The sequence below is a fragment of the Hyperolius riggenbachi genome, chromosome 6 (genome assembly GCF_040937935.1).
Source record: "Hyperolius riggenbachi isolate aHypRig1 chromosome 6, aHypRig1.pri, whole genome shotgun sequence".
Classification (NCBI taxonomy): domain Eukaryota; kingdom Metazoa; phylum Chordata; class Amphibia; order Anura; family Hyperoliidae; genus Hyperolius; species Hyperolius riggenbachi.
In genome coordinates this window covers 196,967,876-196,993,755 of record NC_090651.1, presented here as the reverse complement: position 1 = coordinate 196,993,755, position 25,880 = coordinate 196,967,876, and the positions used below count along the sequence as shown (strand labels likewise).

The window sequence follows — 25,880 nt, the reverse complement described above, 5'->3', positions numbered from 1 at the left end:
GTGCTCTCCTCCCTTCCTTCCTGCAGAGTTGCGAAAGGTGTATTATGATTAGCTCAACTTACCCAATCGCATTGTTCAGTGGTGATCTCCATGGCCACGGCGGCGTCATGTGACATGCTGGCTCATACTGACAACTGGTAACATGATGCTGCTGTGGCCATAGAAATAAGCACTGGAAGCTGCAATTGGGTGAGCTAAATTTAACATTATGCACCGCATGCAAGTTTGCAAGGAGGGAGGAGAGGAATCCAGCCCTAATCGGTGTGCCAGATACAAAACACCGATGGGCAATAGTTTGCCAAGTCCTGCTGTAGCTGTCACTTTAGGCTATAACTGAACATACGGTAGTAATGTTGGTGAAATTTACTCCTCATTTACATGCCGAAGGATCTATCTATGTCACATGTCACTTCGGGTATCCTTTAACCTAACCTGGCTGTATTTCCATAGAAGGCACTGAAGCAAATCAGGGTTGGAATGCTGTGTTTTCTAATTGGGATGGATAGATCCTCGGCATGTAAGACATTGAACACATTTGTTCTTCAGAAGTGTATTACCATAAATGGTATACCTACAATTTCACTTTAAACATACTTTATTTGGGTCTTCCTTTCTAATTTTTTGGGGTTTGTTTCGTGGACTCCATAGTTTTGGTTGATATGTAATATAGGCAAATTTTGAATAAATGGCATATGAGTTTAGTTCAGCCATGTATGTCCTTAAATTTAGTTAAAGTGAATACCTGTTCTTATTGTATGAGCTGTTGAACACAATTCATCACAACTGGTGTCTGGTGTACGAGGTCATGAGACATTGCATTACAAGACTGTATATAGTTATATAAGTGTGCCGTTACCGTATTATAGTATGCTGCAGTATTGCACCATTTCATACTTGTTAGTGATCTTTGATATACTGCCTTATCTTCTATGATTTATTAGGGCCATATGAAATCCATAGTAATGATTTGGTAAGATGTTGAAAAGAAATGTGCTACTAGTGTGAACAGAAGTTAACTTCTGACTTGGTTTGTCTTTACATTTTCTTGTGCTTCTTGGCTGCATAATTCACCATCAATCTCGTTTTGTTCCATCCAATTTATCATGTGTGTATATATATATATATATATATATATATATATATATATATATATATATATAATCAGCATGAAACATTGTATTCTCATATATCCCTGTCCCCAAATTAGCTTGCAATTTAGAGTCTCCAGAATAGTTGTGCAGGCATTCGCATAACAGCCAGGCAACTGGAATTGGTGAAAGTAAGCAATGTGAGCTCCATATTCCTTTCACTTCAGGTTTCAATTAAAGGGGCATTATGGCATAAACAAATATAAAATTTGAATGAACTGTACGCATACATACACTTGTTTTTTTCCTGTGTAGCCACCACTTACAATAGGTGTTATAATCTGAAAGCTCTGAATCTCTAAAGCTAAGTACCCACGGGGGTACAATTGTAGCTGTCGCCGCACACGGGAGCGTGTGCGCGACAGTTCGGCGGCAGTTCGGCGACAGCTCGTCGCCAAATCCCTCTGCATCCACACGGCAGCAGAGGGATTAGCGATGCGGCGGAAGCTGTCGCCGAGTTTCCTCCCCCCCGCCGGAAGCTCCGTGTGGTGTGTGTGGGTAGCTGTCGCTAGCCCGCATACACATGCGGGGCTAGCGACAGTTCCGGCGAGGTTGCGGCGACGACTGTAGCCGGCGATTGAACATGTCAATCGCCTGGCGACAGCTCCGACGGGCGACGGTTCGGGGCGCGCGCATCATACACACGGGGGAACTGTCGCCGCAACACGCGCGTGCCACGCGGTTGCGGCGACGGCCGTCCCCCGTGAGTATGGGCCTTTAGGCTAATTTCACACCAGGACGTTGCGTTAGAGGGGGCGTTAAGGTTGCATAACGTCCCCCTAACTCAACGCCTGGTGGTGCTGGATCTGGACGTCAGAGTGAGCCGGGTTGTGCAGCTCACTCTGGCGTCAGTGATGCCGTGATGCGCACTCTTGTGCGCATGCGGCATCACGTGGTCCCGCCGGCCAATCGCCGCACAGAGCGGCTGCTCCAGGAAGTAAACACTGCACGTCATAACGTGCAGTGCATATTAATTAGCCATGTGCCTGGCCGCTCTCCGCTCCTCCCCAACATTACTGAGCATGTGCAAGCAGTCTAACGCGGCTCAGCCGCGTCCAAAGTACTGCATGCAGTACGTTGTCTTGTGACGCAGCGTTACAATGTAACGCAACGTCCGCACTGTGAACAGCCCCATTGATTTTTCATTACTGTGCGGTGGGCTGCGTTACAGGCTGCTCTAACGTGCGCCTGTAACGTCCCACTGTGAAACCAGCGTTACTGTCAGGTTTTGGATTAGTTCATCTCCTCATGGGGGATTTTCAAAGTTTCGTTTAATTGTTTCAAAAGCACTACACAAACACTCCCTAGAAAGGATCTATACAAATATACCAGGCAGTCTGCCTACTCGCATGCTCACTATTCTGGCAGTTGAACTGTACCCCTGCCATTTAAATAGTGTTTTGAAAATAAAAGAAATCCTAAGAATTCCCCATGAAGAGATGGACTGGTTCAAAACCTGTCGGTAAGAGGCTTAGAATTGGTGGCCCATAAGGCCTACTGCAAGTGACCGCTACGTAAGAAGTATAAAATGAATATTGCGTTTACTCTGGGACAAATGTACATCTTACCTGGAGGTATAAATATGAATTTTATATTTTACAGTTTTTCACGTTAGTGCCCCTATAAGGGAAATAAAATAAACTGCAGCTTTAAATAAAATAGAGGTGATATCCACTGTCAGTGACCTCAGTGTTCAAAGAGATTTTGCTTTCTAAATTGGCAAAGATCTAAAACTATTATTAAGCTACAGAAAAAAATGTCTATCTCTACATAACACGTCCTCTTTAATTGACATTTCCTGAACAGTTTGACTCATTGTTTGAATCATTGTGAATCATTTGGTTGCATATCCAGCACATTTAGAAGACAGCATTATGGCTTAGCCAATCAGTCAGCCCAGACTGGGTCAGAGGTCACTGCTGTATTCTGTCCCTGGGCAGTATGTGACCTCATCCTGGCTCAGTGATGCTCATTGATTGCTGGATTTGTCATTTTCTCTTTTACAGTAGTAAGCAAAAACTGTTTACTTGTTTATTTATATAAGCAGCACACATTGTATAGGTGTTCTCACAGCCGGAAACTGATGTTCCCTCAGAGACTATTCATCTCATTTGCATCCTGTCCTTACTGCTGCTGGACCGAATATACAATCAAGTTAAGTGAGGGGTGAGCTGCAGACCCTTCTACATAGAAATGGTGAAAAGTAGTATTGCTTTCAAATTCAACGGGAGGTATTTAGAATTCGTCACCTACTTTACAAAAAAAAATAAAAACTTTAATTACTTATTCAAAATTACAGATTACCCAGCAAGCTTGTGGTGAACAATAAAGGATGGAGCTATGTAAATACTCGTACCTAGAGCATGAGAAAAAAGACCACAGCTTGTTACATACAGTAGTTATTGTCTTGGTTGCAGAGACATGTTTCCATTAATTTGACCCTCACTGCACCTAAATCTAGAGGAAAGGGCCACAAGGGCTGAAACTATTTTCCTGATTCTATGCTTCCTTGAATTGGAGTCACTAGGGATGGTCGATGAGATGCAAATAATTCTGTTAGGCCTGGAACCCACTGAAATCCGCAAACGCTAAACGCAACCGCTAGCGTTTTGTATGAGCAGTTTGCAAGCGGATTCATGCTCGTTTTAGGGAGCGTATTTAAAAAGTGTATTTTATGTGTCAGCGGTTGTGTAGCGTTTAGCGATTCGAGTTTTAATCCTGATTGGTCCTCTCAATTAGTTTTAATTTTGTTACAGTGTGCTGTAACTTCAAAACGCTAGCAAAACCGCTCCGTTTAGGTTTTAATAAGCAATTACACTAGCGTTTGTATACTTAACATTGAAGCGCTAACGCTCCCAAAATGCTGCATGTTCTGCGTTTGTGTTTTTGGGAAACGCAAATGCTCCTGTGGAAGTTGCCCCATCCATTAACATTAGCTGAGCGTTTTGGCAAAACGCTAGCATATCGCAGCGCTGCCAAAATGCTCACAAAACCGCTCTTGTGGGTTCCAGCCCTTACAGGCGTGTTGGACTTTGTCAGTGCAAAATGCAGAGTACAACATTGAAAGAAACCAAAAAGCTCAATGTCACCTTATTGGTTGTTTTGACTGCTTGGTCTATAGGAGCTTTATAGAGTGTTGTGTCAATGTTTTACTAATCAACCTGGGGTTACAAGGAAAGGGTGCTATCCAATATGCCACCATGCTGCCCCTGTAAATGCTATAATATGGCTTTATGAGACTCGAAATTTAAAGCAGTTATTGGTGTTGTTGACAGAGCATAAAGGCATGTTTGCATGCTTGACCCACCTGGCGGTCTTATTCTTTCTGGATTTTAGGGTCTAAAAGCGGTCTAATTTTTTGCAGGCTTTTAGACCCTAAAACCTGGAAAAAAATTCACACCGCAGAGAGATCTGCAGCAGGCCCAGCACTTCTCAACTCCCTGGGATCCAGTTCTCCCTCCACCCTCCAGGTGTCACTGTAACCCTGTAGTGAGATTGCAGTCTGTTGTCATGATGACAAACGACGATCTCACCGGAGGGATGCAGAGACTCTGAGGACAGGAAGGAGAATAGCTACCAGCGTTTGGATCCCCCGGGAGGTGAGCCTGACTCGTGATAACCGCCAAGGAGGTTAAAGGATACCAGAGCTGAACACAGTTGGAGAACAGAGGGAGCAGGCATGTATTGGAAGCTGTCTTAATGCCCATTGTTTCCCCTGTTCTCCTCCGTTCCCCTCCTTTGCTACCTAAATGCCCCCTGGCAGCCTCTTCTGGGTCGGGCAATAGTACATAGACGCGGCTACACGCATCCTACCTTCCACAGCTGGGAGGGCACTGCGCCACTAGTGCGCTCCTGACCGCGGGCATGCGATACAGGATGTGCACAGCCGCACCAGTGCCTGCACACTAATGGCCGACCCGAAAGAGGGTGCCGGAGGGCATTTAGGTAACAAAGGATGGGGGCGGAGGAGAATGGGGGGGATGGTGGGCATCAGGACAGCTTCCCATACATGCCTGCTCCCCTCGTTTCTACAACTGTGTTCAGCTCTGGTATACCTTAAAGTTAATATTAAGCGGAGAAATACAAAAACGAATATTTGCCTATGGAGCTTTCCCGCTCCTTTCACGGTTCCCTCGTTCCAGTGCGGTCACCTGCATTAACAGTTTCTGACCATTCGGTCGAATACTGCTCTGTGTCGCTGCATGCTCTCTTGCGCTTACGCATGTGCAATACTGAGCCGGCCGTCTTCGGGAGCACTCGGGCTCACAAAGAATTCCAGAGTCTCCTGTGGCAAATGGGGGTGATGATAGGTGAGGTTGATTGTTTTTTTTTTTGCTTAACATTAGCTATAAATTGCTGTTCTCTACATAATTTTACCACTTGCTGCAATGTGTTGGTGGGGATGGAAAACAATGGCCCTTATTCAATTCCCTTTTTCTCCTAGGTGATGTTTTCATATTGTATCCATAAAATGCCTTTTAAGCCACTACCATGCAAAAAAATACAATAATTTTGACAGTACATTTCACCTGCTTTTTGGTATTTTTCATTTGCAGGGTGATCAAAAATTATTTTAAACACGAGATGAAAAATGATCTCCTAGGAGAGAACTCCTAGGAGAGAAAAAGTGAATTGAATCTAATCCTAATGTGTCTGTGATTGTCATACTTCAAAAGGAGTGCGGTTTTCTGAAGCCTGTGAATCAATGCAGAGAGTGCAGCAATGTGCCCCCCTGCTGCCAAATTTTTCCAGCTTCAGGCCTGGAACCCACCAGAGCGGTTTTTCAAGCGTTTAGGGAGCGCTTACTATCACTAGCGATTTTCCTAAACGCTCTGCCAATGTAAATGGATGGGACAGATTCCACTAGAGCGATTGTGACTAAGGAAATCGCAGGACATGCAGCATTTTGTGAGCGTTTCCATTCTACTGAATTGTATAGGAGCAGGGAAATCGCTCCCAAAATCGTTTGCAAAACGCTATCGCAAATCATTAGTGATGTGAAAGCGCTTTGCGCTTTCTAGTAGGTTCCAGGCCTCACTCTAGTTTTATCTTTTTTGCCAATTCCCAAGTATCGCCAATGAAGAGCAGTACTCAAGATGGAAGAACTTATGTACCAGAGAGAGGACTAAGCAGTAGGGATGATCACAGATATGCAAATTCTTTCAAGTTCATGCACATTTTTATGCAAATACTGTATATGCAGCTTGAAAACGGACCAATCAGTTTAAACCTGAGTTAAAATTAATTGGTCAATTTTCAAACTACATATATTTGCATACAAATTTGCATAATTTTGGAAACATTTGCATCTCATTGATTATCCCTACTAAGCAGTGCTCTGTGAATATGTAGGAGGCAGAAATTGAAAACTCCCTTTTGACTAGAAATGCTGAAGAGGTAGCTATCAGAGATGGTTGATGAGGTGCCTATTTTTGTGACTTGCATTCAGCTGCATTTGATTGGCCCATATCCAGGGCTGTGGAGTCAGAGTCGAGGAGTTTTTGGGTATCTGGAGGCGGATCGGCGGTTTCATAAACTGAGGAGTCGACGTTGGAGTCGGATGATTTTTGTACCCACTCCATAGCCCTGCAAGGGCTGCGGAGTTGGAGTCGAGGAGTCTGAGTCGGAGCAATTTTTGGTTACCTGGAGTCTGAGTCGGCGGTTTCATCAACTGAGTTGGAGTTAATTGGATGATTTTTGTACCGACTTCACAGACCTGCTCATATCCAAGCTGCTTGCAATTTGCTTTATATTTGCATTGAGTTTGGAAAAATTTGCATTTCTTAGACCATCTCTAGTATGTATTACTTTCCCTCTCCAGTATGCTCTGCTATATGTTACTTTGTATAAGGTAGAGGGGAATCATTGGCAGGATCCAAGGTTGGTGCAGGGGTGCTTGAGGACCTTGCTCTGCAGTTTTCTATTATAGTTATATCATCAGTGGCAGGGAGACACTGTGCACACTGCATTGACTCAGATACTAACCAAGTTTTATGAGGCCTTTTTTCTCCAAAAATCTTCCGTATTCAAATGTATATGGTAATCCTCTCCCTTCACTACCCCCAATAGTGACAGGCCAAGTGTTTTGTACTGAAACAACACTATAGTACTCTTTCTATTGGAAGGGGAGGAGGGGCAATGGACAGTGTATGACTGCCCACTTCCAGAGACTCTCTGCCCACATCCCGGATTTCACCTCCACAGATGAGAGGAAACACTACATCCTACTGGGGGAGAGGAAACTTTGCAAACAGCGGCTTATTATGTCGTTACCTGCCACCAACTGAGCGGAGCATGATACCCCATGGACTTCATAGCCCTTATACTGCCCCCTATACCCTTCTCACCCCTATGAACTATATATCCCACTTCCCTATACTGTCCCTTATATCCTTCACACCCCTTTGAACTGTATGCCCTTCTCTTATTCCCACAACCACCCCCTACCATACTAATGCTAATGTTTTGCTTTGGCAATACTAAATGTGTTTGTCCCTGCCAATAAACTGTATTTGAATTCGTGATAGGGAGGAAAACAAAGCACTCAGGGGCTGCTGTTGTTTATAGATGGTACCTGTATACACCCCCACACACACACACCCGTACTATCAGTCCCCCATCTTGCTGTGCAGAGTTATCAAGAAGGCCAAGGCCTGAGCAAACAGTAGGAAGAACTGTTGTCACTGTGTGCATTAACACTTATCTGGGTGAATGATGGATGCTGTTCTTGAGGACCCTGGCTGTGCACAAATATCTTCATGTTTGTAATCTCTATCTAATTATCTGCTGTGACTTAGAGGACTTGTAACCTCTGTGCCTTCTATTCTAAAGATGACTCCTTTGACTTCACTAATGTATCATGAAGGTAAAAAAAAACTACAAACAAAGTGGATGTCTCAGGATCCCAAACTGACATATAAGTATTATGTATATAAGTATTAGTATATAAGTATAAGTATAAGTATATAAGTATTAGTATGAGGAATGGTGAGGTGACAAGGTCAGGAGACAAAGAGACAGCCTCTCACTATTAGATAGAAGAGCTGGCAATCAATACAGCTGGACTTGCATTTTCTACACTTGCCAAAATTGCGGAATATTGAGGTTCCCAGAACTGTGTGGCCCCTGTATTCAAAAGTCTATTATGGGTTGAATTACAGAAACCTGGAGGGAGGGCTATGGGGGCTGCGATCAGTTGTCTTTCAAAAGGGCTATTCCTGTGTTTATAAAGATATGGTGTCTGAGGTGCGCTGCTGTACAGAATAGTCAGCAAGATGATTACAGAAAACAAGTAATCAGTTTATTCTAAAATACATACAAAATTATGCAGCAAAATTCAATGTACATATAAATTAAGCAAATGGTAAAGCTCAATGCATGGCAGGATTCAAAAAAGAGACAGTCTCCTTTAAAATATAGCTATGCAGTGCAGATGGGGCAAAACTACCTGCAAGATGTCAGTTTGTGCAGATAGATAGGCAATTTAGCTCTAATAGTGCCTGCCCAAGAAGTATAAAGACAAAAAAGTCCGCAGGATTGTGTCACTAGGCATATATATATATATATATATATATATATATATATATATATACGGCAGCAATAAGTTGTTTAATCAGTGTTCCAATAGAACTAATTTGAGTATATGGAGGTTGTGCAGTTAATTGATGCTGCAATAAGTGCACTCAAATGGTCTCCCAATAGCTAGTTGGTTACCAAGTTTTAAATTTGTAGAACGCTGCACCTTGCATAACAGCTTATCGGAACCGGTAAACGTAGGCTGAAATTTCCACGTAAATCCATGGCAAGTAGAATACCGTTGGAATAAATTGGTAGCAGAAATCAGCACCATGCAATTTCCCATCAGATTTCAGGTTTAATCGATAATTTCTGACTTATCTGATCTGATCTCCGATTGGTTTTCTGATCGGTTTTCCAATCACTTCTGTACAAAATTGATCAGAAAAACGATTGGATATCAGATTGGACCTGTCAGAAATGATCAATTCAACTCAAAATCTGAAAGGAAATTGCATGGTGTATACCAGGCATAACACTTGAGGGCCTATTCACTCTGGGACAATTTGCGGGTGTTTACTGTGGAATGCCTAATCGCTGGCGATCGCTAGCACTTTTAAAAGTGCTAGTGTAATGTAAAGTATATAACAGTGATCTCACTGCTGTGATCACTGGCGATTTGCGGTAAATGCAAACGCGGTGCATCTTTTTTTGTGATTTTTTAAGTAATAGTGATTGCTCAAAAATCACAAAAATGTACAGTTCAAAATAAGCGTTTACCGTGAAAAATAATCGCTCGCGTTTTGCGATCCCGTGTGTGAATGGGTAAGGTGAGCAGACTATTGCAATTTCCCTTTAAAGTGTCTGTGGATGATTCACTGCCTTTATCAGTGTTTATAGGCATGATAAAAGCTCTCCATCCATTCCCCAGCTTAATTGTGTTTACCCATGTTTCTTCACACTCCACTGAGCTGCTTCTTTGTACACAAACTATTATCTGCACGCCTGGCCTGATAATATCAGTAAATACATCTATAGACAGAGCTTTGTATAAGCAAGCAGAGACAACTAAAACCTAATTGCCCAGTACTTGCTAAAAACTGAGAGCTTCTTTCCACTTGTGCAGGTGTGGAATCTCCGCCAATCCCCCGCTGACGAAATCGCATACGGGTGCGATTCCGCATGCGTATTGTACCGCGATTTCGCATAGGTTAGTATTGATGCGATTTTAATCATGTCACTGCCTGTGTGATTTAACATTACTTTCTATGCGAAATCGCATGCAAAATCGTGGTAAAATACACATGCCAAAACCGCATGCGATTTCCCTATTAAATACATTAGCGGTGATTCGCATAGCGGTGTGCGGGATGCGAATTCTGACAGCTCTTCCGTGCAGATTTCTCCCGCACAGAAAAACGCTCAGGATTACTGACAAGTGGAAACAGGGCCATCCACTTGTATTGGCTATGCGAATCCGCATGCGGGCAACGCATGCGGATTCGCAATAGTGGAAGAGGACCCTAAAGGTTTTTAGAAAGAAGGCATAAGGAAATGTAGGGTTTTTATCTTTGGTGATTCTTAGTAGGGAGAGACCGGGAGCCCAATAGTGTAGTAACGTCAGGTATAGGGAGGATACATTTATAAAGATATATACTGACAAAGGCGGGTTGCAGTTCCTGCATTTTAGCCAAAACTTCTTCCTTGAACTTTCACATACAAAACATCATATTAAAAAAAAAAAAAGGAAATCCATTAGAAAAAAAAATCACTGCAGCAAATTAGAGGCGCCTACACTCTATCCCCTATGCTATCAAGGCATGTTGTATTGACCCAAGGAAGCGGGCCATGACCTGTGAAACACGTTGTCAGATTGCTTTTTGATTTTAAAAACTTTTTTTCCAGTTAAAGAGAATCTGAAGCGAGATTCAAAACAGCTTTTTACCTTGCATTCTACAGGGGCATGGTTGCCCCTGCTAAAATGCCGATATCCCGCTGCATAATGAGGGGTCTTTACCCCCCAAATCCCCTCTGTGGAGCGCTTCCTGTTGAGGCAGAGCTAATGGCTATAGCCCTGCCTCCATGCGCGTCTACCAGCGCGTATCTCCGCCTCTCCCCGCCCCTCTCAGTCTTCCTTCACTGAGAGGGGTGGGGCAGAGACGGAGATCCGCCACTGATAGACGCGCATGGAGGCAGGGCTACAGCCGAAAGCTCTGCCTCCATGAGCAGCAAAATCTACGACCAAGTTGGTCGTGGATTTTGCAGGGGGGGATTTGGGGGGTAAAGACCCCTCGTTCTGCCGTGGGATAGCGGCGTTTTAGCAGGGGCAAACATGCCCATGTAGAATATAAGGTAAAAAGCTGTTTTTAAAGTCGCTTCAGTCTCTTTAAACTGGTGTCTATATCTTCTGGAGAGGTAAGCAATTGGGTTTATATGAAAAGGGCGCCTGTAAAAAAGGGCGCCTGGTGGAGCCCATATATACCAACTTCGGCTACAAAAAAGACGCCTGGCGTAGCCCATATAAAAACTTCTGCTACAAAAAAGGCGCCTGGTGTAGCCCATATGAAAACTTCGACTACAAAAAAAGGCACCTGGTGTAGCCCATATAAAAACTTCGGCTACAAAAAAAGGCGCCTGGTGTAGCCCATATAAAAACTTCGGCCACAAAAAAACCTCCGGGATGTGTTAATTACTATTCCCCCTCCAGGCCGCCATGGATAGTGGAGGAATGAAATAATTCGGCTTCCAGTGCTTGTAGCCCATATAAAAACTTTGGCTACAAAAATACTCCGGGATGTGTTAATTACTATTCCCCCTCCAGGCCACCATGGATAGTGGGGGAATGAAATAATTCGGCTTCCAGCGCTTGTAGCCCATATAAAAACTTAGGCTACAAAAAAGGCGCCTGGTGTAGCCCATATAAAAACTTCGGCTATACAGTAAAAATAAAATAATATGGGCTACAAAGGTGCACCCTACTGTAGCCGAAAACCTTGTAGGCGAAACAAATATGGGCTACAAAGGGGCGCCCTACTGTAGCCGAAAACCTTGTAGCCAAAAAAATATGGGCTACAAAGGGGAGCCCGCTTGTAGCCTATATCAAAACTCGGGCGCCCTTTTCTACACCTTGTAGCCCATATTTCTAGAAATAACATTGATGTCTATGGCGGCGCCCTTTTCATACAGGCAGCTCAGGCGCCCTTTTCAACCTATACCAAGCAATCACCTCTCTTTTTATTATATAATTTTCTATTTGTATTTTAAAACACTAAAATAGAACACACATTGGGCGCTTCCATCCTACCCGTTACCATAAGGAAATGTGTATTTTGTATTCAGAAAAAAACTTGCCTGTCCAATATTGTGCCTCTTATATGTTGTATATTAATGTCTTGCAATTTGCTGCAGTGGTTTTTTTTCTAATGTGTTACCTTTTTTTTTTAATATGATGTTTTGTACGTGAAAGTTCAAGGAAGAAGGTTTGGCTAAAACAATTTTAGATAGAATTGTCATCATGGGTTACTTCATGCGGAATGAGAACATATATTCTGTTCTGAGGCACCTTTGTTATTCCTTGCCTCATCTGTATAGATAATGATCTGCAAACTCAATGGCCCATACACACAAGCTACAACTGTTGCTGGAAACACATGGCGCGCGCATTTTGCGGCAACAGGTCCTCCATGTGTATGAGGCGCGCGCAAGCAACTGTTGCTAATCAGAGCTGTCTCCAGGCGATTGACTTGTTCAATCCCCGGCAACAGCTGTTGCAGCAACCGTCCCTAGTCTCAAGTCGGTGCAGTCGTGTGTATGCTAGTCTCTAGCAACTCTTGTGAGTCCGACAGTTCATTGAACCTGCGACAGAAGTTGCTGAGCAACAGTTTCCGCTATGTTGCAGACAGGTTGTTGCCGTGTGTGTACAATCGTTGCTTGTATACAACTGTCGTTGCTGGAGACTTTCAACTGTTGCTTGTCTCCATGCAACTGCAGACATTTGTGCCTCATGTGTATGTAGCTTCAGGGACCAAAATCTAAGTCTAAGTCGCTGGACAAATTGTTTTAAATAAAGTGGCCTAGCTATGATGACAGTTGGGAGGGGGTCCCCCGCTCTTTTCCTGCCCCTTCCCCCTCTGCAGAGTGGCACAGTGGAGTAGTTTGATATTTACCTGCTCCAGTGCTGTGTTGGTCTCTGATCTTCCGGACAGCCATAAGCTCTATACTGCATACCTCCAGCTCCTGAGGCATGACAAGTTATCAGAAGCTGGCGGTATTGGAAGTATAGCGCGTGCAGCTGCCAGGAAGAACAGAAGAGACATGAAGCATTGCTGAAGCAGGTAAATATTACACTTTTGCTACTCTGCTTAATTGGGAAAAGGTAGCAGGGTAAAGGTGTGTGTGTTTTAACCACCCCACGGGGGATTGTGATCCAAGGAGGGGGCCCCATACTAATTTTGCAGAGAGGGTCCCATGGGTTTTTGCTGCGCCCAGGCTAAAACTGTCAAAGTTTCAACCAAAAAAGGCTGTCATTGGTGTGCTCCTATGGATGGGAAGGCAGTGTACTGTCATTCTTTACTGCTTACAGTCTTACATATTTGAAGCTCCCGAGAAAGGATGACCGGGCCTTGTGTTTGACACCTGTGCCTCAGAGCATTCTTGAAGCTGCATACATTTGTGTAAAATTTGCAGAAGCAGTAGAGTGTTGTACTGTATTAGACACCAGTGAAAGCAATAATTTTTGAATCAGGATGATACCATTTATTGGCTAACTTAGAAGTAATACGCCTTCTTCAGACCTTGTTCCTGCACTGCAGATTTCTTAGCAACGCATTGACCATCTCTATTGGAAAGCAACTGGATGCTATGAATCCACTAATCCCCCTATGTATGATAAGCTGTACTGCACTTCATTACACATAGCACATTAAATAATAAGGTGCAGAAACCAGGCATTGACTTTTATTTATTCTGAATGCACATTTGTTTAATTATCAAATCACCTATTTATGGGAATCAAGTTCATGCCAGTAAGATTTGATTTTTTTTATACTGCCTAGAGTGCACTCTCATCCTAAGCATGAATGGGAGTGGTGGGAAAAATTCAATGTGGGGGAAAAGAGGTAGGCAGGCAGTGTGGTCACATGGGATGAGGAGCTGAGGTCAGCATGTATTTCAGCTTGGCCAGTCTCTAGGTCATCGGCACCTGAACAGAGAGGGATCCAGGGGGATAAGCCATGGAGAATAAACACTTTTTTGAAGTATATGAGGTAAGTTTGAGGTTTTACCTATACACATTTTGACTACCTGCCAACAAGTAAGCATAACAAGCTTACAGTTTCAGGGAGTTAATTGTGATCACAGACTCCTCAACAGAATTCAATGTTCCATGTTTGTTTGGAAAATAGTTTGGCAACCTCTAGCAAATTCCTTCAATTGATTTCTGCAGAAGACTATGCAGTTGGAGGAAGTCAATTGGAGGAGGTTGAGAAGGTTTTAACTGTAGTGCCTTACTGTGCCTTGCTGTGTCTGTGTAAACCAAACCTAATTGCATGACTTTGGCCTGTTCTTGTGATTGCACCTGTTTCATCCAGCATCCCCAAAACATACCGTTAGGTTGACTCTCCCTAAATTAGCCGTAGAATGTTTGTAGGGATAACAGACTATGATAACTGTGTATTATACATAATAATAAGAAACATGGTACATCCGTTATAGGCTCAGTGTCCCAGTTTGTCTTAAGCCTGGGATTCAAACTTAAGGTGGCCACACACCATACAATTTTTTAAATATCTGTTCAATTTAAGAATTGCAATCAATTTTTCTGACTGATTGTAACATTTAAAAAATATGACCAATGTACCACACACCTATGTTCAATTTTTCCCCCAATTATGATAAAAATGATTGGAAACTCTAACAAAATTGCTAGGGTGTGTATATTAATAAATTGACAATCCAACACACACCATACAATCTTTAGAAAGATTGAAGAAAAATATCTGGCAGTCCGGATTGATAAAAATCGAAGAAAACAGGAAATCCGATCGGATTTTTCAGTCGAATGAAAAAAAAGCTTTCGATTTTTTCGGGATATACGATCGTTTTTATCGAATTACTGTAAAATCGGATCATTTTATTGTATCGTGTGTGGCCACCTTTAGTGATCAAATTTGCCAGAGAATTTTGAATAGCGTATGGGCATCTTTAGCCAACTGAATTACCACCACCACAGAAAACGTGTGACAGAAAAAGCACACCAGTGTGTCAAGTAGGCAACCTTAAAAAAAAAATCGAAAAGGAAACCTTGTTTTTGACAGTAAAATCTCCCACCCCCTGGTCTACCACCTAGCCATTTTTAAAATGGGAATTATTTATTGATTTCCTGTCAGGTTTTGTTCCATTAACCAGACAGGGCGCATTTAAGTAATTTGAATTACTCTTCGAGAAGCCAAAGCGGCATGACACTCAGATATCACAGTGTCCTTTCAGACTGCAAATAATTGGGATTCATCTGTATTTGTTCATTTCTTCCATTGCTACAGTTTTTTTTTTTTTTTTTTGCTAACAAATTGAGAGCATGTGTTATTTTCATGACAGTCTGATAACTGGAAAATAACTGTTCCCATTCTCAGTTGGGTCAGAATGCTAGGGCCAAGGCTTCACTGAATGTGAACAACCCATAACAGGCCAAATAATGTACTTTAAAGGAAGCTTTACAGCTTTTTATAAATCTTTTGTTGTTGTTTATTATTAAGCACAGTAAGGCCAGTGACTGTTGGACCACCCATGATTAAAGTGCTTTCCTCCCAGCAAGCAAAAATGTCACTGAATAATTCTAAATGGACTCTCTAGCTACCAGGTTCCTGTTCGTCACTAATGCAGTCTTTTTTTTTCTTAAAGGGGCCCTAACTGAGAGGGTTATGGATGTTTCCTTTTAAATAATACCAGTTGCTTGTAAGTCCTGCCGATCTCTTTGGCTGCAGTAGTGGCTGAATCGCACACCTGAAATAAGCATGTAGCTAATCCAGTCTCACTTCAGTTAGACTGCGGAACTGTGTGCTTTTTGTCTGCATAGTTGCGGAATCCGATTATTGAGTCAGAAATACAAACAAAAACGCTGCAATTACCGATGGCTTATCTTATGGGGGCCCCCCAACTTAAGTGTTTTGCACAGCACAGTACACTTAAGTGCATGTATGTGCAAATGAATGATGTGTGTTATATTTAATATCTCTGGCCAGAGAAAAAATTGCTCTAATTTCATATGTATGGCAAACTTTCTACTTTGCTAATGGTGCCCATACACGATACAATAAAAACGTTCGATTTTCCCGTTTATTCGATCTAGATGATCGAATTGAATGAAGGTTGAAAATATTTTATTTTTTCGATCAAGAAATTCGAACGATTATCCGTTTTTTTCTAATGGAATTTTCAAACTAAATTATCTAATAAAAAAAAAAAGGAAAAACTACCATGTATGGGCACCTTTAGGCTGGCACATGAAGCTATCTGCATTGAACTGATTTTAATGTTTGTAATTTTGGTGCACAATTAAGTTTTTTACTGTATTGCTCACTTGGAATTGGTCTATTGTTTGATTATTAAAAGCATGCATTCTTTGGTAACACTATAGCCTATTGCTTGGCGTTTGTATATAGGATTGATGATTTAAGGCTGTGTTACACTCAACTATCTGATTGTGAGCAGAAAGTACATATGCAAAAACAATATACAGGGTGGGCCATTTATTAAGGTCTCGTAATCTGACCCCCTTAGACTTTTATCTTTGGGGTCATCTGAAGGCAATTGTCTATGCTGTGAAGATACGAGATGTGCAGCACCTGAAACTATGGATACTGGAAGCCTGTGCTAGCATTTCTCCTGTGGTGTTGCTATCAGTGTGTGAAGAGTGGAAGAAGAGGGTTGCATTGACAATCCAACACAATGGGCAGCACACTGAACACATTTTATGAGTGGTCAGAAACTTGTAAATAACTCATGAAAGAATAAAGTTACGTTAAAACCAAGCACACCATTGTTTTTCTTGTGAAATTCCCAATACGTTTGATTTGTCACATGACCCCCTTCCTATTGAATAACAAAAGTTGGATTCAAAATGGCCAACTTCAAAATGGCTGCCATGGTCACCACCCATCTTGAAAAGTTTCCCCCTTCACATATATTAATGTGCCACAAACAGGAAGTTAATATCACGAACCATTCCCATATTATTAAGGTGTATCCATATAGATGGCCCACCCTCTAGACCTTTGCTAGATGTCAAGCGTTTATTTTTGATGAGTTCAGTCAGAGCACCTGATCTGCATGCTTGTTGAGGGGCTGTGGCTAAAAATAGTAGAGACACAGGATCAGCAGAAGAGTCAAGAAACTGGTTTTATTTTAAAAGGAAAAATCCATATCCTTCTTCTCAGTTTAGGTTTCCTTTAAATAGATATATAAATAATTTCCACTAACCAAATTTGCTTATTTTCTCCCTCATGTCAGCTCTACTCTGATAAAAATTAAAATAAAACCAAGTAGAAAATATGTACCCTAGAGGTACAATTTCATTGGCTTCTGACCTCCTGATCACTGTGAGCCAAATACAGTAATCACAGCTTTTAGCAAAAAAATCTCTAGTTCTTAAGGGACCAGAGACACTGCGCACGCAAGTGGTTAATCCTCTGTAACACTGGCTGTCCTTGGCAAGTTTTGGTGTTCTGTTGTTTTGTTGAGGGAACCCATTGTAAAACTCACGCTGGGGCCCATAGATGCTTAGCCATACCACTACTCCTGTGGATAGCTCTGAAAAATGTAAGAGCCATAGGTGATATATCAACAGGAGGTCCAGGACACATGCCCTGCTTACAAGGAAAGGAATGATTTGCATTTCCTTCACAATGTTCTGAAGTGCTGCATTGTATTTTTTTAGGGGCAAAACAACAATCACCTGGGCCCCCCAGCAAACAAGATGAACTCTCCCTCCATGTAGAGTAACACAGTGGTGGCTTAAAGGGGTTCTTTCGCGAAAAAAGTAGGCAGTTAAAAAATGTGACAGATGACAGGTTTTGGGCCAGTCCATCTTTTTAAGGGGGATTCTCAGGGCTTTCTTTGTTTTCAACAGCATTTCCTGAACAACAGTTGCAAAATCTAACTGACATAATAGTGTGCAAGTGATTAGGGAGGCCGGCTGGTATCTTGCTATTTTGGCAGTTAAACTGCTGTTCAGGAAATGCTGTTGAAAACAAAGAAAGCCCTGAGGATCCCCCTTAAAAAGATGGACTGGCCCAAAACCTGTCATCTGTCACATTTTTTAACTGCCTACTTTTTTTGGGAAAGAACCCCTTTAAGTGTATTACTTGCTTGAGCACTCAGTTTTCTTCCGTGCAGCCACCCACTGCCACTGACCTCCTCCTAGATCTTTACCTTATGACCTTGCGTGACCTGTGAGAAAACCAGGACAGATAGAACAGACCTGAACAAACAGGTAATATACTCACTCCACAATGCATAAAGAGAAGGACAGTGGAAAGGATTGTGGTGCAGACATACTGAGCCCCACTCATGGTGCCCACTGTGGCTGCAGGTGCTGTTACGTCATTTATCTGTTTTTACAAAGGCCGAAAAATTGTAGAACCTATAGCGCTTGCATAATAAAATTTGAGAACAGACTTTCTGAAGGTGTTTCAACAATAAACAGTTCTAGGGACATAGAAGAGGAGACCATAAAACATTCCTTTAGCACCTACAATGTCGCCAGTTATAGATAAGTGGAGCTTAACCAGTGGAACATCCAGGGAGATTTCTGCAGCCAACAAAACTAATTTGAAAAACTTCATGTCCCTAATTCAGCACAGAGCAAAGAGTTTACAGCATGCTCTATAGACAGGACTGCTGTATCACTATACATATGTTTTCCATACTGTACGAGGTGATGCACAAATTTAGACTTTGTAGAAAATAAAAGGGCAGAACTTATAGTATTGTCTATAAACCTTGGGCATTTATTCACGTTCTGTATCTTACATCTACAGAGTTTGGGGAGCTTAGAATTTCTATTTTATATCATTTGCATTAATAATTTTCACCGCTGGTGGATGAAATTGATGCAAATTCTTATTTTTATGCCAAACCACAGAAAAGACAAATGATCACTTTGAACTCACTGAATTGTGTAAAATCACCTATTTCCATCCAGTGATTTGTCATTCATAGTAAACATGAATATAATGAGGTGGGGGTGTATTTTATAGGTGTAGGGTCCAGTAATTTAAATAAATCGCTTTCTGCCTACATAGCGCAGAAATACACCCCCAAAAACCGTGGAGCTTCTCATTGACTTTAGGAAGTCTGCCCCCCCCCGCCCCCTATTTACATTTACGGCACCGAGGTAGCCAGGGTGCCATGCGCCCGGCTTCTGGGTACTATGATCTCCAGTGATCTCAGCTGGAAGCCCAACATCACTGCCACCCAACGGAAAGCCCAGCAGAGGCTCTTCTTCCTCCGCCAGCTGAGAAAGTTTGGCATGACTCAAGAAATCCTAACCAGCTTCTACACCGCCACCATCGAGTCAATCCTCTGCTCCTCCATCTAGGTCTGGTATGCTGGGGCCACCGCCAGTGACAAGGACAAACTTCAGAGGGTCATCAGGTCAGCGGAGAGGATCGTTGGCTGCCCCCTCCCCTCTCTTGACCTGCTACACAACAACAGACTGAAATCCAGGGCTCTGAGGATTGCAAATGATCCCTCTCACCCAGGCCACCGCTACTTCAGCCTGCTGCCATTGGGCCGGAGGCTTCGGGCCATCTCCACAAAGATGACGAGACATCGGAACTCTTTCTTCCCCTTGGCGGTCAGCCTCCTCCCTCCACATACTTCCATCAATGCAAGCCCCGACGAGCTGCGGGGCAGTATAGTGCGATGCAATGTACAGAGCAAAGCATAGTGGAATGCAACAAAATATAATGCTATCTTGTGCCTACGGCTCGCTGCTATCTATGTCTCTATCTATGTCTCTATCTTCTCTCTGAGCCTGATGTATGTATTGTGCCAAAAACAATTCCGGGCATGACCCAATCATGCTTGGCGAAATAAAGTTTTCTGATTCTGATTCGGAATGTCAGTTGTGTAATAAGTTGTGTCTTGCTACAAGAGATGAGCTATAAATAAGCCCATCTCTGCAGAAATAATAGCAATACAAAGAATGTATTACAATTAATATTATCTATCGCTCATTTTTATACTGCTGACATATTCAGCACAAACTCTGAGGGAGAATTTCAGTATTTGGTTTGATAAATTGGGCCCAGTGTTCCTCTTTTTTACATTAATCATTATCTGCATTACCATAACAGCTGTTCCAATAGAATAAAAGGTGAAATGTTATAATTTTGTAATATTGTATCCCATATACAATTTGCCTTGTTCAGGATGAGAGTTTGCTAGCGTTTGGCTGTTACTTCTTCCTGTAGCAAGGCAGTGCTTGATCTGGAGCTAGCTAGCCAATTACTTCAGCCATCTTCTGCAGAGATATGTATACACAACCAGGGCAGGTTCTAGCTACAATGGGGCCCCTGGGCAAAATTACCCCCCCCCCCCCCCCCATCAGTGTAGCTACTCGCTCGATTAGTCCATGCATTCTCGTCTTCATCCTCAGGACGCCTCTCCTCCATGACCCTGCACATGTAAGTGCATAATGATATGTGCCTGATCGCTAAGAAGATTCGGCCAGCAGTGATGAAGACTGTAAAGTACAAACTAAGGGAAGAGAGTGCCAGCTGGTGAGTCTCTGCAGTGCCAAAAACTCTGCAGGAGCCCCAGCAACCCTAGGGCAGTTGCCCAGTTTACCTCTATAGAAGCTCTGGTCCTGCACACACGTTCTGCACAGTTTAGATTAAGTTTTGCCACAATCTTCAGCCTGTGCCCTCACCTACTTTGAGTTTGGGTATTTGTGATGCACTTTTGTGATGTGAGTAATACATCATCCGGATCAACATTTTTGATCAATATTTTAAAGGGATACTGAATAGTTTAATTGATACACTGATTGAATAAAGATCAGACATGTCTTTTACTGATCAGGCAGGTTACACCAGGAGTGCAGAGGGCCGTGGATAGCAGCAGTGTGTGTTCCATGTGCAAAATAGCTTTGCATTGCATCTGGCAGTACAAAGCAAGCAGCTGCAGCTGTCAGATCAATAATAAACAAGATTTTGCTGAAAATCTGTCTAATATATAACAGGGGCAATGTGCAGAGTAGTAGATCAGTAAACCTACTCATATCTGGAACAGAATAACCTTTTGACTGATCCACCGTTAAACTGAATAGTGCACAGTTCAGCTTAACATGTTATGCTGGGAGTACACAATGCATTTTTACGGTCGATTATCCGTCCAATCGAATTTTGGTTTGTTTTTCCGCTCGATTTCCCCACTCGACTCTCTTATCTTTTCTTATCTAATTCCATTCACTTCTATGATAAATCAATCAGAAAAACAATCGAAAATAAGATCGGACATGTCGGCAATTATCTATCGAACCATTTTTCTGCCGAAAAAACATATGATGTATATGTTAATATAAGCATATTTACAGAATAGCTACAACCTGACAAAGTCCAGCAAAAATTTCTCTCTCTTTGCTGGATTTTAGTCTATCTAGGAGTGATCTTAGGATGTATGCAATCAACTATGTTAAGTTGGATTAAGGTCTAGTTCACACTATGAGAGTTTGCAGGGTTTTTTAAGTGCTGGCGATTTTAGAAATCGCCCCAAAAGTGCTTGTGCAATGATTCCCTATGAGAGTGTTCACATGTGCGCATTTTGATTTTACTACAATGTCTACCTATGCCTAGCTACCTATACTGGGACACCTACCTATTGTCTATCTACCTATACTGGGGCACCTATCTATGCTTAGCTACCTATACTGGGACACCTACCTATTGCCTATCTACCTATACTGGGGCACCTACCTATGCCTAGCTACCTATACTGGGACACCTACCTATTGCCTAGCTACCTATACTGGGACACCTACCTATGCCTAGCTACCTATACTGGGACACCTACCTATGCCTGGCTACCTATAGTGGGGCACTTGCTAAGCCTGGCTACCTATCCTGAGGCACCTACTTATGCCTAGCTACCTATAGTGGGGCACCTATGTCTGGATAACTATACTGGGGCACCTACTATGCTTAGCTACCTATTCTGGGGCTCCTATGCCTGGCTACCTATACTGGTGGCACATACCTGGCTAACCTTTACTCTGGACAACTATGCCTGGCTAACCTAAACAGTTTTTTTGCACCGCAGTTATGATGTGCGGTGCAAATTGTGGGGTGTTGTGCGATCATTCCAAATGGTAGGGAAGAGGGGGGGGGGGGTTGGGTGAGAATAAATATGGCTGTCGGCCCTCTACCTGGTTTAAGTTTTAACTTTTGGCCCTCCGTCTATTTGAGTTTGACACCCCTGCATTACATGTAATGTATAATTATATATAGTTGGGTACAGTCCTTTATATAGCAAAAAGGGCCAAAAAGCACAGTCCTTTTTTGAGGGCAATCCACCTTGCCCACATGAAACTTTATGAAAAGGACTCAAATTGTAAAAAAGAGGAAATCGAATGCCGTTTTTCTAGTGCAAAAAACTTGTTCGTATAAACTTTATTAGTACATATAGAAAAAACATTAAAAACAGTATCTTTGGTTCCACATGATTCGTCTTTGTGTAATTACACAAAGACGAATCATGTGGAACCAAAGATACTGTTTTTAATGTTTTTTCTACAGTGTGACTACAGTGTGACCCTTACTGATAAGAAATTCCAACTATAACACTTTCCTAGCAGAAAATGGCTTCTGAAAACAAGAAAGAGGTAAAAAGGGGGAATTTCTTATCAGTGAGGGTCATGCTGTAGTCACTTTCTGTCTGAGTCAGGACTGAGTCAGCCACTTACATACCTGATATTTAACTCTTTCAGGCAGAGAAAGAAAAAAAGAAACACAGCATAGTTATTTGTGTGCTAGGCACTGTACATACACATGACTATCTCATCATGTCACATGTCACTTCGGGTATCCTTTAAAGCAAACTGAATGGTAGACATCTCTGTGGAGGAAATTTGCTGACTGCCATAATTCTGAGGGAAGTAACCTGATTAGTTGAGCAACCACTCGAAACATTTACAAGATTTTCAACTGGTTACTAGTCTTTCCCGTAAATGCATGATAAGCAGATGCACAGCTATAGTATTAGTACTGTAGTAGACTATTTTTGAGGTTTTGATAAAGGAAGTGTAAGGTACATACGGTAAGTATTTCAGAAGCTGCAGCTTTATTAAATGCAAGTGACCTTGTACTCTTTAGACAGTGACTTCTGTAGGCAGCATTTTGCAGGCATGTAAAGAGAGTACACCAACATTTTTAAATGTTTATAGTCCTATGTGCTTAATAATTTATGATGTGGTCACCATTTTGGTCAACTGATATAACCTTGTGTAATGTTAGCTGTCCTAGAGCCAGGCCACAGCATACATTACTAATCTGGCTATAAATCAAGGCTGGCAGATGTTGAGAACCTATATTTAACAGCCATCCGTCTGGAATAGAGAAGAGACGGCTTCTAATGCTGGGCATACACGGCTCGATTTTGCTGCTCGATTCTCCCGCCCGCTCGATTCCGCAGGCGATTCTCTTATCTTCCGCTCGTTTTTCTTATCTTTTTCCATTGTCCTCAATGTGGAATTGAGCGCCGAAATGATCGGGCGGGAGAACAGACATGTAGGAAATTATCTATGGAGCCATCTAAATGGCTCAGAATCGAGCCGTGTATTCCCAGCATAATATCTCCTAAAACAGTTAATCAGATGGGAGATGTTTATTACAGTCCTTTAAAGAACAGCACAGTGTTTGACTAGGGAAACCAAATATAAACAAATTATTACATTGAGCACAAATTTCTGATACTCCTCCTGTAGGGTGTGTAAGCATTCCTATTTACACCTCTCTTCTCAGCATTACCATATTGATAGCTAACAGCTGGTGTAAAGGTGGCATGCGCTGGCAGATGGCCACCAGATTCAACCGATAGATAGATCAAAATCTGATCAGAGAGGGATCTATTACTGCCACAAACGGCAAATAGATTTTTAATAGCTTTCTCTTAGAAAGCTATTAAAAAAATCTATGGAACTACCTCTGCTGCTGCACTGCAAGACTGACTCCCCCCAGGTTTTCCCCCATCTAGTGCTACTCCGCGCATGGCAGATTGTTGGAAGTGGAGCACACCTGTCCACTGGTGCTTTCCTCCTGTATTCTCTCTCCATCCCCGCTGCCAGCCTGTACCCCGTGACCAAGCAACATGTACGTTACGTAGCCACGAACATGCCTGGCGGGTAAGGAGAGAAGACACAGGAGGAGCATGCCGTTGGACAGGTGAGTGCATGTTCCACTGCTAACACTCTGCACAGACCTGGGAGAACACTATTTTAGATGGAGAGAAACCGGACGGAGGTCTGGTGGCTGTGAATCTACGGCTGCACACCTGACCACCCCCTTTCAAGTGAGATCTTTCCATCTGGAGGGATCAATAGTTTTGATCAATTTCAACCAGATTGATACTGTCATTGGGCGACCATGTTGGGGCATCAATCTTTAGCAGATTCAATCACAGTGATCAAACCTGCCATGGAAAAGCAAGTGTATGGGCACCTTAAAGTGTACCAGAGCTGACCTAAAAAGAAGATTTGATACTCACTCACCCGCGGCTTCCTCCTGCAGCATAAACCCATCTGAGTCCCACGCTGTCCTCCCCGGATCTGCTTTTCAGCTGTGATCAGCCCTGGTAATAGGCTCAGTCGGGTCCAGTCTGTGTCTTCTGCACATGAACGGACCTCCCGCACATGCACAGTAGACCCAGACTGTTTGTTTTTTTTAATCAGTGTTTATAGAAGGATTAAGAGTGGGAAAATATTATGGTGATGTAGATGGTAGCCAACTGCTGTGTGAAGTAGCTGGGATGATTGAGCATCTGAATAGAAAGTGGTAACTGGGTGCATCTGCAGATTTAATACAGTTTTAATTTGGGACTGTGTTAAATGGAATTTAGGGAATGCTTTGCAATTATTTTTGCAGGTAAACATATCTTACACACTCCCATATGTACTGAACAAACAAACATTGGTGGAGGCGCCCTTGGTGATATAGACTGGTTGTAAATATATTAATAAGAAGTATAATTTCTTACTTTCTCGAAATAGCAAACCATATATTTCATGGGTCTCAGCCCGCATCCCCAGAACAAATACAAGTGCCTGTGCTGATTCAGGCATGGTCTTTTTGCTATACACGTGTGCTTAATAGCTCTATATCTGACAATCCTGTACCATTGGGCTCCTGGTCTCTCATCCCATAGGTACTTAGCGAGTACCAGCAACCATCAAGGATCTTCTACTTCCATGTGTAAGAAATCATAGCTGGATTCAGACTGAAATGTAGACATGCTTTTTTTAAGTAAAATTAATCTGCAGTATGGCTTGTGGAGCATTGATGAACTATATTATTATTTTTTAATTAAGGTTTATATTTCCATTAACTAAGATAAGATGAGCACAACTATGATGCTGAAAATCTCATGCAATCTGCTAATACAGCCTCACTCACTGTTACTGATTTCCTTTTTTTTTTTGTAGCACAGCTCTGGGTGAAGGTCCATTACAAGCTCTTTATGTTATAAATACATAAATAAATAAATAACCGGACAGGAAGTTTTAATAACCATTTCCTTTTAAAAATCTGTGTTAGTAAATAATGATGATGATTTGCTTACATTCAATGTATCTCTGAGCACAGAGCATTGGGCAAGCATGTCATTGCTGGCACAGAAGGCCCCTAGCCTCACCTCCTGCTCCTCATCCTTGTCATTGATGAGTGATTGCATTACTTAAAGTCACAGTTGCATAGACCTGCACAGCCCTCATACAACAGTGTTTATGTTGAATGTCTCTGAGGGGGGGGGGGGGGGGGTCAATACAAAGACAAAGCACACTGTTAACAGGTGGCCTTAGGAAGTGGGCAGAATAACTGCCCATCTGTGGCCTTTGTCATGCTTGGGACTCACACAGACACCAATAAACAATAGTAGCTCAGGGTCCCCAGAGGATGACAGAACCAACAGCCAGTCTCTGTGGTCACACTATGAGTTTAATGAGGCCTG

The 25,880-nt window shown here is 42.4% G+C and overlaps 1 protein-coding gene across 3 annotated transcripts in view; it reads left to right on the top strand.

The window, feature by feature from the left end:
* The window catches only part of ROBO3 (roundabout guidance receptor 3), a 661,476-nt gene that overhangs the window by 366,436 nt on the left and 269,160 nt on the right, over positions 1-25,880 (top strand). The window lies entirely within an intron of this gene.